Here is a 19739-nt window from a genome sequence, read left to right as displayed (position 1 = left end):
CTTAGGTATCTGTCTGTTAGGAGAATATGTTTGGTCTTTTAAAGGGAGCCAAGGATTTGGAAAGAACAAACCTGGGGATTTAAAAATCCTAGACAGACTGTGCATTAAACTTACTCCACTCGTCCCATTTTTGGAGACATGCACAGTAGAAGGCCCAAATAAAACATCCTACCTATACAGTGGGAAACTCTGAAAACTTGATTACACACCCAGACAAGTCTCTTCAAGACTGTAGCTGAAACATCTTTAACCTATGGTGCACTATTGCTAATTAACTTGCAGTCTTCCCTAAAACTAAAACTAGAGTCCTGTTACAAGACTGCCAAATTTGCTACAGGCAGCCACCACTCCTCCCATCACTGCATAGCCTTAAGGAAACTACAGTGGCTAGAATTCCCTCATTACCTATTACTCATACAGCTAACCACCTCAAATAAACTTATCCATAAACCATTAGACTACCCTGCTCTTTGCTCGCTACTTGGCCTCTACTCCCCTCCTAGGCCACTACGCTCATAACACCAACACTTACTCCAAATTCAGAAGCCAAATTTACCTGCAGGAAAACTCATACTCCTGTATCACTGCTAGATTATGGAATAACCTCCCATCCCCCATATGCAGCAAACAACGTCCTTCTAACTTCAAAACTGCCCTTCATAATCATCTCGTTTCTAATTGGATATGTAACTGCACTAATGCACCTCCTAATACCTATGCAGCCATTACATGACTTTCTCCCTTTCAGACTCAACATTGTTTCTATGTTATCTGGCTGCACTAACTACCTTGTATTGCACTTACACTATCTAGTCTCTTTAACCACTATCTGTTGCTCTATATCTTTACTAGAAAATCCCTAGATTTAATTTCTCAGCACTCTTGATTGAGAAGGTATTAGTTTGATTTCCTCCTGTTACTAACCTTAATTTCTTTTAACTACTTTGAATTGCCACTGATACTTTGCACTCCTTCTGCACTCATTTCTATATTATTTTCAGATCAACTGCTAGTGGTACAGTTTCTGTAGCATTTGACTACCCGATGTGGATTCCACTCATTTTAATGTGTTCCTATGGATACTTGATTTTTTGCTTATGTTATACACTGTAAACGTGCATTATAATGCTATACATTGTGAACATGTTATTTAAATTGTAATTTTTGTCCTGGAGCTTCTCCCCAGGCCTCCACTGAAAGTAGGCTCTTTATGGCCCAGTGGACTTTGAGCCATAGAAACAGTATTAACACAATCATATACACTTAAGCCATATGTAGACACTTAAGACAAGTTAGGAGCAAGCAGATTCAAGTAACACTTACCTTCACAAGGCTGGAAGCAGAAGCAGAAAATTCTTCTAAAAATATTGGTACATTTTAGCATAAACTTCCACATATATTTCTGTTTGAGTCTGTCTAGCAGTTTAACCTCTTTATCCGCAGGAACCAAGTTATGAGTGGTAAGGAACCTGTTCACATTAGGAGCAGTAGGAGAGATGGCTGTGATCTGTTTTAATATGGAGAAGAGAAACATTAATTTGAGGAACTTTATACAGTTTTCCTGCCTTTTTTAATACCGATGCCCGAGAATCAAGACAGATTACATTAAAAGCATCCTCCAAGGCTAGCGGAATGGGATGAATAGGTGCAGTACATAGGGTTTATTGTTCCAATAAATCATAATATCTGCCCAATTCAGGGGGAACATCCACCTGTTCAAGCAAACACATCCATTATTCTAGAGATGGTTTTAGAAAAAAAGATCATTTGTACAGATTCAGGCTCACTAGAGAGTCAAGGTCTTGGGCTATGGGACACTCTGGTAACATAACCCACCTCTGTTCACATCCCCCCCCCCAAAGGAGCATCCCTGGTTGAAGACTGAGAAGGGGAAGGCATATCATCCCTAACAGGAGGTCTCTTTCCTTGCCCACCCTGAGAAGAACCTCCCAGAGAGATTCTCTCATACCTAAAATGGTTAGTTCTCATGCCCACATCATACACTGAACAGTTGAGGAGAACTTCTCTGCCCCCCAGTCCATAGTGGCCAGCACAACTACACCAGGGGGATTTGAGAAAACCAGTAAGTGGTCTGATGAACCAGCAACTGCAGAGTCGCTTACTATTGGCTGAGGCATTTACTCAACTTGCACTGTAGGCAAGGACTCGTGCTTTAACTGGTTTCTTTTTAAGTACATTAGAAGAAGAAACAGCAGAACTGGGGTGAGTATCCATGTTATAGTGCAGAAGCCCAACTGCTGGTAAACTTAGGTGAAGGGATCGGTTAGAAGGTATATTGTCAACTTTTACACAAGCAGCACAATAATGCCCTGTCAGAGATCCTTTCCGCAAAGTGAACTGCCCAAGAAAAAAGTTAGATGTCAAAGTATTCATAAGCACTGCTACTCACACTTCCTGCCATTAAAATTCACTTTGACTGATCACCCCCTCCTCAAAATTAGCTTAAAATTCCTTTAAATAAGCAAAACAAAAAAACCTAGACATACAAGTTATACTTAGAAAGCAATTTCTACAGATAAAATAGTAGTAATGGAGAAAATTCTACCTATGTTAATGAAAGGCTGGTATGTGGTCAAGACAAAGATATTTTTAATTCTGCTTTGTTTTGGCATTTAGAGTGATCTCTTTACCTTCTGATGACAGTGAACCTTATATGTCATAGAGGTCAAGTACTCATATCAACTGATATTCATTTTAATACACTTTGCAATGCATTATTTTTACCATTCCTTTCTGCATAACTTACATCTTGTTAGCTTTTCCTTATCTTAATGAACTTGGCAATGAATTTACTCATTTATTTAGTATTTTATTTTTATCTGAATGTAATATATTCTATGATGCACAGTACTGTACTCATTATGGTAAACTACAGTCAGGGTTATGCCCGTTTACTTCTCCATGCCTGCCAGATTATCTCCCAGCTTTGAAGGCACCTACATATTTTGAGCAGGCAATAAGGGGGCCAGCAGAGGATGGTAAACAAGGGTGCTCTTGGGTGCTTTTCCTTGCTGAGGTACAAGTCTCACTGTTGCTTCCCTGGGTGAAACAAAGGGAGTCTTCTCCATATAGTACCTAGGGTACAGCTTCTCCAGTAGTGACAACTGGGAACTGTTCTCCAGCAGCCTCTCAGGAGTACTAATCCTCTAGTAGCTTTATGGTATTCTGTTCCAACATTCAGCAGTGGCATGTTTCTGGATCCCATCTACCAATGGTCCTTCAAGGTGTCCTGTTCCAACAGATCAAAATGAAGCACGTTAGGGACTACTTCAGACTAGCTGCCTGATGCCAACCTGGCAGACATCACCAAAATGTAAATTGATGACAAACTTTAGCATCCATTTGGCAGCTGAGCTGCCCTAGATAGGAAAGGACTTGGGGTGGGGTTGTAATCTGCCCTAGAGGTAACCTGAATCAGCTAAAGCCAAGAACCAGAGCAATCAGTTTCTTTGAAACTGATTTTGCTGCCACAAACTGGATTTCTCTTGTGTCTATCCAATCAGCTGTGCAAGGACATTCCTACAAGAATTTACTTGCCTTCTTATCACCACAAGTTATGGGCTGCCAATATCTTGTTATAATTGACCCAGACAAAGCTGCTAAGCACAAATAAATGGCTCTAATCCAAGCACAAATCAATGGCTCTGGCTAAGGATTTGGTTAGATAATTACCCTGCAGCACAAATTCAGAGACACAACTAACAATCTTCACACTGAGCATGACGGTCTCTGGCTTGGGTGGTGCAACTGGGTCTCGTGGTCAGACCACTTCCTTGTCCACTTTGGCCTAAAGCTACGCCATTTTTACTTCCCTGATCTTGAAATGAGGGAGATGTGTGTTCTACCAGTCTCTTTTCCATCACACTCCTTCAGTTTCTCTGAACATGGTGCTACGTCTGGAGGCCTTGTTCAATTACTATAAACAGGTCCTTGACACTTTCATGAGCTATCTCCAAGCCATGCTCTTCTTATTTTTTACTAGGATGCAGGAATCCTGATTTGGTTATGAGCTCTGCCTGTTGTGTTGCTGACAACACAGGTTGGAGAGAAACTGCTGGCATGCTGGTGGAGTGACCGACATTTCTCCTCGTACCGTTTTGACTGTGGAGAGCAAAAGACCAAGATCACTTGTACGAAGGCAGCTTATCGATCTAAAGAGATATCTGCAGTGGCTGAATGACCTGCCATGTTTCCTGGGTGGTCAAAAGGTTATGCAACCTAATCTGCTTTTATTCTTCAGAATGCGAATCGGCTGCTCATTTTTTCAATGGCAAGAATGTCACCATCATGCCAGTTCTTCCTCTTCTTGACACCGCAGGCCTTACAATTGCTTCGACTGTAACTTGTTCTTTCACCTAGATGGTGTTTGATATTCTTGATTATGATGAACTCATAGCTGAACTCATAGCTGACCTAATGATTTAACCCCTGACTTGCAGCTTGAAATTTCGTTAGCCACTCTCAATGCCCTTGTTCCAGTGATTTATCAGGCTTTAGTAACCTCCATCCTAAAAAGGAATCCCTTGACCCCAATGCCCTTGTTAACTACTGTCCAATCTCATCTTCCATGGCTCTGGCAGGTGCATCATTGTTCAAGCACCTTGAACAATCATTTAGGATCTTACCATTGGCTCTTCTTTAGAGTTGTTTCCCTTCATACCACTTTTGCCATACATAAATAGGTATGTTCAGGTATTTATAATCTTTCCCCAAACCCTCTTGACTGTGGAATGCAGACAAGACTATATCTTTAATCCTCTTCTCTTCTGAGTGTATATGTTTCTTTTTGGAGATCTTATTGGGGGAATGGTTTAGTGTACCACTGATATGCTGAACACATCCCACATTCCTTTTTACAGGTCAAGTGCCTTGAACAGTTCCAAGCTAGTGTAAGTTGATGTCCAATGGGGGAAAAAAAAAAAAAAAAACAGGACGCACATGTGTAAACTCCACTTTCAACTGTAGCCATAGCAAGTTCTTGTTAGTTACTACTACAATGACTTTGTAACTACAATTGTAATTGCAGTAAATCAAAATTTATTCAAAAAGCCCCAATATCACCTGCTGTTTCATAGGGTGGGAGGTTGGTGTAATGGTTAAGGTGCAGGGTTTGATTCTCACATGGGGTAACTGGCTAGGCTTAAAATGGTCCCAAGGACAGTTAGTCTAGTACTAATCTATGAAAATGAATGCCAGTACTGCACTCACACCCCAGTGGCCCCTTAACAGCTTGTGACCTAGACAGCCATTCCTCTCACCCTTCCCTACTTAAGAATCTGTTGTCCAATACTCCATTCATTAAAAAAAAAAAAAAAAGTTTTTACCATATTTTTCTATACAAAAAGTACAGTTGTGTAAAATCTTACCATAACAGTAAAATGTCCTTCTCTTCATTGCTGCAGTATTCCACATAAGGGATATCTCGCCCAAGGCAGCCAGACGCTCAGCCAGCATGCAAAAGCCTAAAAATCCGGTATGTCCCATATGTCACACCTATGCTCCCAGCATAGAAAGTAGTGTATAAAACGGACGTATGGATGCAACTACTCAGAAGTGAATTGCCCCAGAAGAGAACAGTCTCAATGGGACAAAAGGAGTCCATGCAAATCCAGAAGGAAAAAAAAACACAGAACAAGAGGGATTTGAAAGGGGAAGTGGATACTGCAATAGTGAACAGAAGGACATCTGTTATTTTACACAACTACATTATATCATTCTATATCACTGTTGTTGTATTCCACATGGAAGGGAAGGGAAAAGTAAAAGAGCTCAAGAAATAGAATGGGAGGTAGAAGGCCGAGAACAGCCTTCAACAAACCCACGTACGGTTTCAATACAACCTGCTCTGGCCCCAAACACCATATCCGACTTACAATGCTTGTAAATGTAAAGACCTAGTAGCAGCTTCAAGGACAGAATTCTAGCGTTTTTGGTAGTGTGGTGCAAGTGTTTCCCTTCTTGTGTCTGTCAGCCTGGGATGACATGCTACAAGCCATATTGCTTCGCCAGAGACGGCTTGCACCTGTCACCCTTAGGCTTTCGAATACTGGCCAAAGCTCTTGCCACCCCCATAGTGCCTTTTAGGCAAGGCTCAAAAGAAACCCACCTCCATAAACACAAGAAACCAAAAACTGAGGGTAATACTACTCAATGCCAGAAGTCTAAACCTCAAAATGCACGCACTCGAGGCACTCCTCAGTATGGAGAGAATAGATATCTGTGCAGTAACAGAAACCTGGTTCAAGGCTCCAGAGAGCACCCCAGCACTACCAGGCTATAACTCATACCATACCTTTCGGCCCCAGAACCCAGACCGAAATACAAAAGGCAGGGGTGTATCCATCTTCATCAAGGATACCCACACCTCCAGGTTAGTGGCACAGCACGAGGCCTCAGAGATCATCCATGTGCAACTAACAGTGGGCAAAGCTGCTTTTCAGATTGTAGCTTGCTACAGATCACCCACCATGTCTCAGGACCCCCACTCAGCATTCCTGAGAACATTGGAAAATATGAAGGTCCTACCAAACACCATGATATTGGGTGATTTCAACTACCCAAACATTGACTGGGAAAACTACTCAAGCACTAACTCCTTTGCCCAATGCTTCCTAGAGTTTATAAACTCAAACGCCCTGGAACAACTAGTCACCACTCCCACAAGAAGTGACAACATATTGGACCTGATCACCAACATGGGGGAATCAATGTTCCACACCAGAGGTAAACCCATCGCTGGTAAGATGTGACCATAAACTAATCACACTGGACATCCACATCCCAACCCCACCCCCAGTCAAGGAAACCAGTGTTAAGAAACCAGTGTTAAAAACTTCTCAAAAGCAAACTTCACACTTCAAGACTGAGGTGGAAAGTTTCAAAGCCCCCTTGCTAAAGGATAATGCTGCCTAAACCGTAGAATCCTTTACGAATGCATTCTATGAGCACCTACAGGAATGCATGGATCGAGCCATCCCAAGTAAAACCAAGACTCACTCCTCCAAAGAGAGGAAACCAGTCTGGTGAACCCCGGCCATAAATAAGCTATACAACAGAAGGAGGAAGCTATTACATGATAGAGCAAAAACCCAAAAAGGGAAGGCATTCCTGATCAGTATTAGTAAGAAACTACGATCCCTCATAAAATCATTTAAGGCCAGCTTCGAAAGAAAAATTGCCACAGACTCTAAAGATAATCACAAAGCCTTCTTTAGCTATAATCTAGGTGGCAACTCTCAGATCTGCTCTGAGCTAGTGCAAAATGGCAGAAAATACACTGAACCAACTGACATTGCCAACATCCTGGCTGACAGGTTCAGTGCAAACTTTACCCACCCCCAAAAGGGCCCGTGTCCATACCAGTAGAATGTAGAGCCCCAGACATCACAGGTGAAAACAGCCCTTTCCAAAGCCAAAAACACAGCATCAATGGGACCGGATGGTATCCCAGGCTGAGTCTTACACAAGCTTCAAAATGAACTAAACCCTAACCTAAATTCACTGTTCAAACTCAGCCTTACCACAGGCTATGTACCCAAAGAATGGCGTACAGCAACAGTTATCCCACTACACAAAGGAGGTGCCACAACGGATCCAGGGAACCATCACCCTTTAAGCCTGACTAGCCTGGTCTGCAAAGCTATGGAGCGCATCGTGGAACTCATTAACAGAGACATTGGGAACCTCCAGACACCGGACCCTACCCAATTCAGCTTTGTTTAAGGCAGATCTTGCCTCCTTAACCTAGTTGACTTCTTTGAAAGTTACCAAGGCCACAGATGAGGGAAAGGTAGTCCACACAGCCTACCTGGACCTCACAAAGGCCTTAGACACCATACCCCACTCTGGCATTATAGACAAGCTTACCAGCTTGAACATTAACCCCTATGTCATAAGATGGGTTGCCAACTGGCTCATGGATAGAACTCACATGGTTAGAGTTGCGGGTGGCATGTCCGACTCTAAACCAGTTACAAGTGGCGTCCCACAGGGCTCAGTCCTGGGACCTCTCCTGTTCGGTATATACTTCTGAGGTACAGGCAAGCACAGGAGGACTATGGCTGACCAAGTTTGCAGACTATTGCAAACTGGGGGGCCATAATGGACTCTTCGGCTGACAGACATCCTCCAGAAGGGTCTCACAGAGATGAATACATGGTGTCAGAACCATGGTCTCAAGCTAAATGCCAAAAAATACACAGTCATCCCCTTTGGGAAAGTGCACAGTCATCCCCTTTGGGAAAAACAAAGTGCCCACGAACTACCATATAGGTGGTAATCCACCAAGTACGGAAGATGTAATTAGGGATCTGGGGACTCAAGTAGATAGCAATCTCTCCTTTGGTAATCACACAGCTAAGTGGTGTGGTTAGAAAATCCTTATATGTAGCCCACCTAATCACGAAAGGGTTCAAATCTAGATCAAGAGAGGTCATTGTGTCCCTCTACTCATCAGGCCCATAATAGAGTACAATGCCCCATTTGGGATGTACCTTACTAGACACCTGCAACAGCTGGAAAGACCACAGAAGTACCTCACCAAGAGGATCGTGGGCCTCAAACAGATGCAGCTCTACTAAAGAAACTCCAGCTCTACTCGGTTGTTGGGCCTCAAACAGATGCCCTATGCAGCTCTACTAAAGAAACTCCAGCTCTACTCAGTTGTTTACCGCCTACTCAGAGGTGATCTCTGCCTGACGTACAAGGCAATGTTTAACCCGGAATTAATGGACATGCTCCACATCAAGAAAACCAAATCTTACAGCCACATACTCTAGGGATTTAAACCTAAGCACAACAATAAATACGACATGCTGGAGGGATAGATTCCTGTCCCAGAGACTTCCTGTCCCAGAGACTTCCCTCACTCTGGAATAGAATCCCAATCTATGTTAGGCAAAGCCCCTCACTGACTCTCTTCAAGAGAAATCATGACGAGTGGATGGGAAATCGTAAATTTACCCCTGGGATCACTTCAATGGCCCTGCTGGACAGAGGCTCAGGAAACTAATCTAAAAGGGAGGTGAAAGCGAACACATTCTGGCTAGGCTTATTTATGCCCTTGGGCAGACAGCCTAGTACCCATGAACCTATGGTGTCCGATCCCTTGAAGTAGGCACCAGAAGAGGCAACACTGCTAGTGCAATGGGCTCGGACAGAAATAGACCAAGATTTGCCATGAAAAGAACATGAAATGGTCTTAGTTTGCTTAGAAACAGGCAAACCTAATGACCTGTATGAAAGAAAACAAAAGATAATCAGACTTAAGAGTCTTAGTTTTATCCAAGAAAGTACCCAAGTGGTCTCTGCAAATTCAAAGTATGCAGGACCTCTCACTAGCAGACTGAGAAGGGAAAAAACAGAAGGGAGTTGTACTGAATTAATACGAAGGGACAAAAAAAGGGAATGACCAATAGGGCCTGGAGCTGGCCTGGAGCTCAGAAACCCTCCAAGTAAAAGTAAGAGCCAGCAACAAAATACTCTTTGGGTACAATGTTGCGAAGAAACAAACTGCAGGCTCAAAAGCAGCCTGACTCAATTTTTTCCAAAACAAAATTTAGGTCCCAAGGAGGAGGAGTATGTTTTCTTGGGAGGCCAAATATGCAGGCCACCTTTAAGACATTTTTTGACTTCAAAACTGAGAAGTCAAAGCAGGATTCAAGAGCAGACAAGCACAAATGGCTGACAAATGGGGCCAGGCCAAACTGAAAAGGGGTCCTGGTTATGAGCATGGCACCAGACCAAAAATCTTTTCCATCTGGACACAAGATTTTCTGGTTGAGGGTTTCCCTTGTCCACTGAAAAATCCTTAGCAGTGGAAAAAAGATGCCTGAAAAACATCAAAATCTTATCTCCCACAGTGTCACTTGCAGAGTGGACAAGTGAGGATGGAGGAGAGATCCCTTGTTCTGTGCGAGATACAACCAGTGAGGTAGCTTCTGATGACTGCCCCTGGCCAGATGCATTAAGAGGGTGAACCAGTGCTGTCCCAAAAGGGAGTCACTAGCAAGATTTTTGGGAGTCCAGCTGAATTTTTTGTAGGACTCTTGGAAGTAGAGGTTGGGAAGAGAAAGCATAGAGAAACACCCCTTTCCAAGGAAAAGGGTGTTGTCTTCCACGCCAGATGGTATGGCACTCTGGAACAGAAAAGAGGAAGCTGCCTGTTAGAGGGGAGGCAAAATGATCTACCTGAAGAATACCCCACCTATGGACAACGTCCAGAAACAAGTTTCTGTGAAGCATCTATTCGTGAGCCCGTGTTTTGACCTGCTCAGTCTGCCACTAGATGCTCTGAAACAATGTATAGCACCTGAAGAGTTAACTAATAAGAGAGCCACTTCCCAAGCCTGAAGAGCCATCCTGCAAAGGACATGAGACTTTGTGCCCCCTACTTTACATACCAAATTACTGCAGTGTTGTCTGTGTACACCTTCAAGGGGCCTGGACAGAACATGTGGTGAAAAGTCTGAAGGGCCAGAATAAGAGCTCTCATCTCTTTGATGTTGAATAGTCTGACTTCTGATGGGGGGCAGACCACAGGCCCTGAACTTTCAGGTGACCAAGAGAAGCCTCCCACCCCATGCCAGAGGTATTGGTGAACAGTTCTTGAGAAGGAATTGGAAGCTGAAAGGGGCAGTCTGGATTGACAGAACTGTTGAATCCACCACTCAAATTCCTTCTTAAGATAGGAAAGAAGTCCAGAGGATGACATGCTGCAGCAAAACTGACCTGAGGTACGACTGAAGCTTCCACATGTGCAGTCTGGCAAGAGGATGCACTAGAATAGAGGAGGCTATAAATCCCAGGGGCTGCAGCAACACCCTGGATGGCACAGCAGTCAGAGGAAGAAGAGACTGAAAAGAAGGTTGTCAATGACAATACCTCTGGGGGCGAAGAGAGGCCAACATTGGCACTGTCTGAATCCTGCATCCCAGATACAGGATTCTGAGAGGGAGTCAGGACAGACTTTTGGAAGTTAATAGTAAATCAGACTTGGATGGTGAACTGCAGTTCCCATAACAATGACTGGAAGAAGGCACCCAATGCAACAGGTCATCTAGGTAATGATGAATCTGAAGGCTTTGGAGCATGCAGAAGGCAATCACAGGAGCTAAGCATTTTGTGAATACCCTTGGGGCAGCAGACAGGTCAAAACAGGCACCTGAAAATGAGAGGAAGACAGAAAATGTAAAAACTTTCTGAAGAGAGGGTGAATGGGGATATGAACACAAGCATCTTTCAGATCCAAGGACACCAGAAAAGCCTGAGGTAACAAAACAGGAAACAAGAGTTTGAAGAGTAAGCATGAGAAAAGAAGGAATCTTGAGAAAGGTGTTGAGTCAGGAGAGATCAAAGTGCCCTCCTTTCTTGGAAACAGGAAAATCCTGGAATAAAAACCTCATTCCCATTGGAGAAAGGGGGACAGATTGAGTGGTTCCTTGGTTCACCAGGGACCCTAGAAACTCCAGGAAATAAAAGTTGCTCCAGAGGAGGTTGAGGAATCACTGTACAAAGGAGGGGAGAGATTGCCATACCATGAAGTAACCCTGATGGATGACAGAAAGAACCCAAGAAGTGATGAGACACCGATTTGGAAGACAAAGGAGAGCTGAAGGGACAAAGGAACCTGGTCTAAAAGAAGGGGGGGGGGAGACAAACTGTCAGAGAGAAGCAGGCTTAGACAAAGGAGGCATCTAGCATAGAAATCTGAGAAGCCTTAGAAGGGACCTGCCTCCCACCTTTTCTACCCTTGGAGGCCTGGTGGGGTTGCCTGTAAACAAAAACAGATCTAGAAGGATAATTCCTCTGGTACACAAGGATAACAGAAACAAAAATATGTTTTAAAGTCTTGCCTTTCTCTTGAAGGGACTTAAACATGCCAGCAGCGGTCCCAAAAAGATGTTATTTACCTAAGGAAGCATCCAACAACGTGGCCTAAATGTCCTCAGAGACTGGAGATTAAGCCAAGAATAACGTCTCATGATGGGCTCAAAAACTGCAGCCCTAGAAGAGGTGTAAGCAGCATCATAGCTACACTTATCGTGGTCAGCCACTTGAGAAGCAAAACCTAAAAAAAAGAAAGAAGAGTATTTGCCATAAGAATCAAGAAGGTCACAGACAACCTGACAAGCCTAAGCAGGCAAGGCCAGAGCATACCTGGTCATGTGGATATGGTAATTAACAGCCCCAAAGGCCAAAGTAGAACGAAGCAGTATAAAGATTCTTACTAATCCTCTCTATAGCCCTACGATCTTCAGAAGGCAAAGTTTGGAAGGTTTGTCATAAGAGACAGACACTACAGCTTCCCCAGGAACCTTATACAGCCTATCAGGTTTCTTAAAACAGGAAGCTGAGAATTATGGGACTCAGAAGTAGCAATGAAAGCATCTAACAAGGCAGCCAACACAGGAGGAACTGCCAATGGTTTAGGAGCATCTAACTGAAGCAACTTATAATAATATCTTCCCTGAAGATCAGACTCTCTGAGAAGAATCCCACCATCCTAAAAAGGGACTCAGGGCTAACAGACTCCTCTTCATAAGAGCCATAAGCCAAGGGTGGAGGCATCATCTGAGGAATCTGGTTCCCTAAGCCCTTAGGAGGGGTAGATTTCCAAGGAGGAGCAGGTACCAAACCCCCTTGAAGAGGCTTTAGGGCCATTAAGGCTGAAAAACAAGACCTGAGCAAACTCTTAATCATTCCCTTTGAGGATCCTTGCGACAGACTGAAACATGCTTTAGTTTTTGTCTTTTCTTAGAAGGGACAGCAGCCCTAACAAATTTTGGAGGTTCCAACCCTTGGCGAGATTCGATAAAAGAACCCAGAACTTCCTCCTTGACCAATATCTGAAGAATCCCTCAAGGACCATCCAAGATAATCAACTGCGGTTACCCTTCAATGTCCAGAGCAGACTCCTGCAAAGCCTCAGAGGATGTGTGAACAGAGATCCATGCCAGCCTCCAAATGGGTCATGGCAGAGGAGGCCAATGTAGACTCTAAATGACCTACAGAGCTATTACCTGATTCGAGAGATGGGGTTAATGGATTCTGCCATGTTACCCTGGGCTAACCGTTTAAGCCGTTGGTTTTCTGACAAATGGCAAGGAAGACAAATAGCATTTGATTGTTTAAAGCAAAAATGCCTTACAGAGTCTACAAGAGGTATGGTCATAGGAAGCACCCAAACAAAAAGTCACTGTTCGTGACGATCCAATCGGATTAGCCTTATGGAAAATCTGCCTTCCCATCCAGTGACATGAACTCTAGATCGCAAAATAAAATGCAAGAAAAGTAAACACCAAACAACCCCAACAGGGCACTTATCTGGTGTTAAATATTCAGTACAGCAACAAGGTGTTCAGACCAACTGGCAAACTAGCATTCGAACTGGTGGCCAAGTAGTTCTGGGCAGAGGAGTCTAAGTTATTTTTATGCTCTACGTTCCGTGCAGGAGCATACATCCTTCTCCTTTAAACTTCTTTTCCAGTGGGGAAGGGGGGGGGGGGGCAAGCCCCCTGCAAACCCTGAACTGTGTGTGTGTAATTATATATATATATATATATATATATATATATATATATATATATATATACACACACACACACACACACATATATATATATATATATATATATATATACATATACACATATATACACACACACAAATTATATATAAATAAAAATTAATATTCTGAGAAAAGGAATACTGGACTTGGTATATGCCAGTCCATTCTTTTGGCCAGTCAGTCTCTGTATTTGGGACTCGCCCTAGTAGGTCCTTTCATTTCAAATAGTTATCAAAAAACACTTCACACCCGCTACACTAAATGCCATGCAACAGATTCCCAACCGAGTGCCACATTCACATACTCGTGGTTATATACCCGAGAATCTCTTCCTGCTTGCTTATGCACCATACCAATGTGGTGTCTACGTTCATCTGCAGTACTCCTTTCTGCTTCTGGAAAGCAGTTATGAAGAAGTCCATTACCTGGGTAGACCAGCAACTCTTTAAAGATCAAAGATAAGTCAGACCACTTAAGCATTAAAAAGGTTCTTGGCTCCAACTTTCAAACTGCAATGATATATCAAAGTTTGGAACCATTCCAACTGTAACACATTGAAGACAGTTTTCTCACTGTCCCTGAAAACTTACTGCACTAGCATCACTCTAGTATGCTGAACAATAAAACAAAACACCAGACAAAACCGAAGAATGTAAAATAAAAGTGCAGCCCTAAAGAAACTCCTTCATGCTGGGGTGTGTGTGTGTGTATATAACAATAATACTCACAAAAATCAATAAAAAATTAACATAAAAAATGCAGTCCTAGGAGAGAGAGGTACAACTTTTAGGAATGTAGCTACTACCTTTTGTTAATGATGATCTTGACAGACAGGAATATTCTATTTATTAATTACAGTTGGCTGTACTTAGCCTAAACACCACACGTGGCAATATGTTCTGCCTCTGTTTTTTTCTTCTGCCCATTGTCTAAACAAACATTTTGATCTGGACAAACATCAGAATGCAAACCTGAAGTTGTACAAGAAACTCATTCCACCATCTACAATTAAATAATACATTTAATGTCGGACACAGTGACAACCTCCTTAACATTATCTTAACATTCACTTGTTTGAAAAATTCAAAGTAGTTTGTAATTCAGCAGTAAAATCAAAGCTACACAAGTTTTTGTTATTGATGTTATTTACTTAGTTTCTCATTTTTTGTTTTTGTTTTTGCATGTATAGCATTAAGAGAACTACCAATTATAGAAGTACAGTACTATATAAAAAATAAAACATGTATGTATTAACTGTGACTTCACTAATCAGGTCAGGAGGACTACACAGTTTAAATCCCAACTTGGATGACAGACAAGTCTTGCGTATAACACTTACATTTTTGTTCAGCCACACTACTTACACTTTTTAATATATTATATTAATAATAACGGCTGACAAGCCGCGGTAGTGCAGCGGTAGCGTCGTCGCCTCACAGCAAGAAGTTCTCTCGTTCAATTCTCGGCTGGAATGCCTTCTGGGTGGAGTCTGCATGTCCCGAAGGTTGGGCGTCAGGCTGGCACCTCAGCACCGTAAAAATCTACTACCAATCCTTAACGGACTGGAGTTCCACTATGGCGACCCCTAACCGGGAAAAGCCGAAAGAACAAACAATACACTATTCAATATTTCCTTGGACTATTTTCAAGAGAGTACTGCTATAGTTAGTTAATAACAGCAGTCAAGTTACTAGGGATGAAGGAGGTGCAAGCCCCAAGCTATATATTTTTAAATCATGAATAAAAATTAAAAGAAGCAATAAAGATTCTATTCGGGAAGCCTCCTCCCAACACTGTGTTCTACTGTAAATCTTACAAAACTGATAACGTTAAGACTTTATAGTTCCTTTCCAAAGCAACGCATCTGCACATTAATTCAACACATGCACACACATACACATTATTCGTACATCACAGCCCTGTCACACATACACATTATTCGTACATCACATACCTGTCAACTTCTTAGCTCAAGAAATCTGGACAAAGCCTTACATAATGGGGGGGGGGGGGGGGGGCAAAGGCCCCAAAATAGGGTCAGATTTTAAATCCTGCTCTTATAAACTTAGAAAGTAGCTAGAGTAATAGGGTTTGTGTTAAAATGCATTTTCTAAAGGATACTGAAACTCAAATGTTTGTTAATTCCTTAGATCATCCCAGAAAAACATAAATGAGGTACAGAGTGAAATTTGAGGCAAAAATCTGGACGTTCTGAGAAAATCTGTACAGTTGACAGGTATCAGCATTTGCACATCTGCTCTACTGGTGACGTGTTACTTGAGGACCAGAAAATCCACCATGGAAAAGAACTGCTGGAATGCTTCCAGCCAATTAGGAGCGCCAGCATAGCAAATCTCACAGACCACTGCCACATCTGCATTCAGCTTTCCGAGAGAGCCGACAAAGTTATTGGAACAAAGACAAGAAAGTGTAGCCATGACTCTCATCGAGTCAATGACAAAATCCATCAGATTCAGAATCAATGGGAAATCAGCGAATAATCAGGGACAGTTTTTAAAACATTATTATCATGCTGACAGAATAAGAGTGCGAATTAATATACAGTTTCAAAAGTAAAAGTACAACTCTATTATCACTATTTACTAAAAGTGTGACGCCTTTTCTCCAACTGAATCAGCGACAAAGCTTATTAGAATCAATGACTAAATTCACGAATAATCAGGGACACTTTAAAAATGTATTACTATTTTGACAGAATAAGAGTACGAATTAGTTAAAGTAGTTTACAATTCTACTGTCGTTTTTATTAAATCAACGCCTTTTTTTTCTAAAGGTCACAAGTTTTCCAAGGGATTATGACGAGCAGAGCTAAAATCCGAATTGAAATGAGACGTCTCTGAAAATCAAGGAGAGTTGACTTTTGCATTACGGCTAATTTTGAAAAAAAAAGTCTGGATCTTAATATATAGTACAAACATCGACCTCTTCGATTAAAGCAACACCCGAGGCAAAATAAACTTTTCAACGGCCATCTGCACACACTGATAACCATATAAAACAACTTTCAGCAAAATGCGTTTTCTGGGGGTGGACGTTGAATATATAGCACGAATCTATTAACAACGTCCCACCACACAGACACAAAATCGGGAACAGTGGAGCTGTATGCACAATTAAATAACAATTACAAAGAAGTCAGCAGATTTTGGAAACGGCAGTTCAGACACATACACCGTTTCTCCGATTCCACCCAAGGCTCCCGGGAACGCCATTCGTCTTGTTTCAAACATGGAGAAAAGCAGTGCTAAGTTAAACTAGGTCCTATAATGGCAACTTGCATCGCAACCTCTTCTGGTTTCATCGGTCTAATATTAAATCCTGTTAAGTTTTGTACTCCGCATTCATGCGACTACTACCCCGTTAACCAATATTCTAGCACTGACGTATAACACCCTTATCAGACATTCCAGACACCGCTGTTACATCTGACGTGTTTTATTTATAAAATTTAGACTGATGGAAAAGTGCTTACCAAGCTCTTAAGTTAAAAAGTTGCTGCTGCAGCTTTCTCTCCCCGCGCCACCTCTTCTCTCGCTCTTCGTGTCTCCACTCAAGTTTCTTTTAACTACTACAAACTTCACAGCGCGCTGGGCTTAGTATATAGCAAATCACGGGGAAATTTCTGGAAAACGGTAAAGAGCTATCAGCATATTCAAATGAGGAACTTTGAAATAGTACCTTTGTTGCCTCCCCCAAGACAGTCTGCCAAAAACTAGTTTCCAAGCAGATCACTTTTATTCCTCGGGGTCCTAACTGCAGCCACGTATGGCAAATAAAGAGTCGATGTACTACTGTAATCTGAGTGTTGGAAGGCTGTGACATCTGCATCCATAATCCCAACAGCCACTCTTCCTACCCCCCGCTCCACACACACACACACACACACACACACACACACACTTGTGATCTTATACTTTAGCTACTTGCAATCGTACCTCACAAGAACAGCTTTTTGAGTCTTATGAAGTCCATGCTCCTCATTGGGTCTGTCACACAATCAGTGTTAGGATTTTTTAACTGATCCATACCTCTCAACCTCTTAACACAAATAATCTGGACAAAATCAAAAATAGTAGGAGGACAAAGCACAAAAATAGGGACAAATTTTAAACATTGCTCTTATAACTGATCTTATTCCTCTCTGTCTTTCTGCTTCCCACCTTTCTTCTATACATATTTCATTCACCCTCTTTAGCTACTTATGTTTCTCTACATCACTATTACCAGTTCTCTCCCTGTACCTACATGATTTCTATTGACTACAATAGAGTTTATTGTGTTATAAGTGATTATACACTCTGCAGCTATTCAGCTGAACTGACAATGACAAATCTAATTTCTCTGCTGGATTTTTATCCTCTGTATTATACCAGGTCACTTACTAATCATTTAGAATCTTAATGTCTATTTTTCTAACTTGTTTATTGTTACTCCCGGTAAATATATTTTTGTAGATTTGTACTATGTTTATGTAGTTATGTTGTTATGATGTATGTTTACATGGAACTTTTCTCCCCGGGTCTCCACTGAGAAAGGGCTTCGGCTCAGCTGGACTAACCCAGTCAACAAATGTCAAATAAATAAATAAACTTAGAAAGTTGTTGGAATAAAAGGTTTTGTGTTACTATGCATTTTCTGAAGGACATCAATTGTGCAACTGAAATCCCTGTCATTATTTATTGAATTCAATCCTCACTGACTTGCCACAAAAATCCAGAAAATCACAAATTTTATCAGGAACAAGCCAAAAATATCAGGCAAAAATCTGGACATTCTGTGAAAATCTGGACAGTTGAGCGGTATACTAATATCCATTGTAAATATTGCTGAGCCAAATCATATAAATTCACTAAACTAACTTTTCATCAGCATAAAATACATTTTAGCCAAGCTATGAGCTTCTTTGTTGAAGCTGTTAGTAAACTGCTTGCCCATTTGTTCCGTATTATGAGAGGTAGTGTTCCACATTCTGGAAATGTAAGCTTGAGAGCTATGCTTACAATTCAACTCCAAAGTTGCTGTACCTTACAGGGCAACTCTAGTCTACAGCATCAAGTCAACCTTTCAGCCTGTCTACAGAGTTTGGAATCTAGCTGGACCATGTTCAATTATTTACTCCAGGTGCAAATCACCATAGACAAAGTCCCATATACCATACTTTTTTCAAGCTATAGGTCACCCTCTATGTAAATCCCATAGATTATACCTAGACCTACCGGAGACACTCACCATTAAACCAAATACCCTATTCATGGCAGACTTTAACTACCCCTGTATAGACTGGGGAGTATAGACTGTTTCATACTTGTAGGCACAACAATTCCTGGACTTTATTAAGACATATACTTGACCAGATAGCATGCACACCCACCAGAGGTTCATGAGACAGAGCTGCACCCCCCCCCCCCCCCCAGTATCTCATCTTTACTGGTGAGGTCGGACCACACAGCTGTCTCCATCAAATTAAAAATCAGCTTGGTAACCCCAGCAAACCCTGTAACAGTTAGGAAGTATTCCAAAGCAAACTACATTACATTAAGTGGTAGTTGTTCAAAATTCAGTGCCTCTCTCAGCTCTGAGTTCACAGCAACCTATGTGGAATTGTTCAAAGAGTCCCTGTACAAACATGTAAATGGCTGTATGGAGTCTGCTGTACCTACTAAAAGTAAACCCAAAACAAACTCTAAAAACAAACCACAATAGTGGAATCCTAACCTTAATAGGGTGGTCTATAACAAAAGGAAAAAAGTCAGGACTAAAATCTGGAAGAGCAACTCCCATAATTACAGAAGCGCTCTAATTAAACTAAACAGGAAACATAGAGCACTAATTAAGTCCAACAAGGCTAATTACGTGGTCAAGATAGCCTCACAGGCTAAAGACAATCACCAGGCCTTCTACAGCTATTTCTGAAACATCAAAGGTAGCACACATTAGTGTGCCGAACTCTTGGTCAGTGGTGCTATCTTCAATAAGCAGAGTGACATAGCGAATATGCTGGCTGAACAATTCAGCTCAAACTTTAACCCCCGCTCCCCCCCTTGCCTCTGCCCATACAGACCTATTAGCCTGACTTGTCCAATATGCAAAACCATGGAACAAATTATCATGGAAATGATCAACAAAGACA

At 41.9% G+C, this 19739-nt stretch overlaps 1 protein-coding gene across 1 annotated transcript in view; it reads right to left on the bottom strand.

Annotated features, from left to right (window-relative positions):
• Window positions 1–17226, bottom strand: part of SERPINH1 (serpin family H member 1) — a 151605-nt gene extending 134379 nt beyond the window's left edge. Inside the window, exon 1 of the mRNA XM_044071143.1 lies at window positions 17082–17226. The gene's annotated coding sequence lies outside the window, so the exon portion shown is untranslated. The remainder of the gene's footprint in view (window positions 1–17081) is intronic.
• Window positions 17227–19739: the final 2513 nt, after the last annotated feature.

Source organism: Protopterus annectens, chromosome 5.part0 (genome assembly GCF_019279795.1).
Source record: "Protopterus annectens isolate FY-2018-M chromosome 5.part0, PAN1.0, whole genome shotgun sequence".
Classification (NCBI taxonomy): Eukaryota; Metazoa; Chordata; order Ceratodontiformes; family Protopteridae; genus Protopterus; species Protopterus annectens.
The sequence above is the reverse complement of the archived record's forward strand: the minus strand, read 5'-3'. Positions and strand labels throughout refer to the sequence as shown.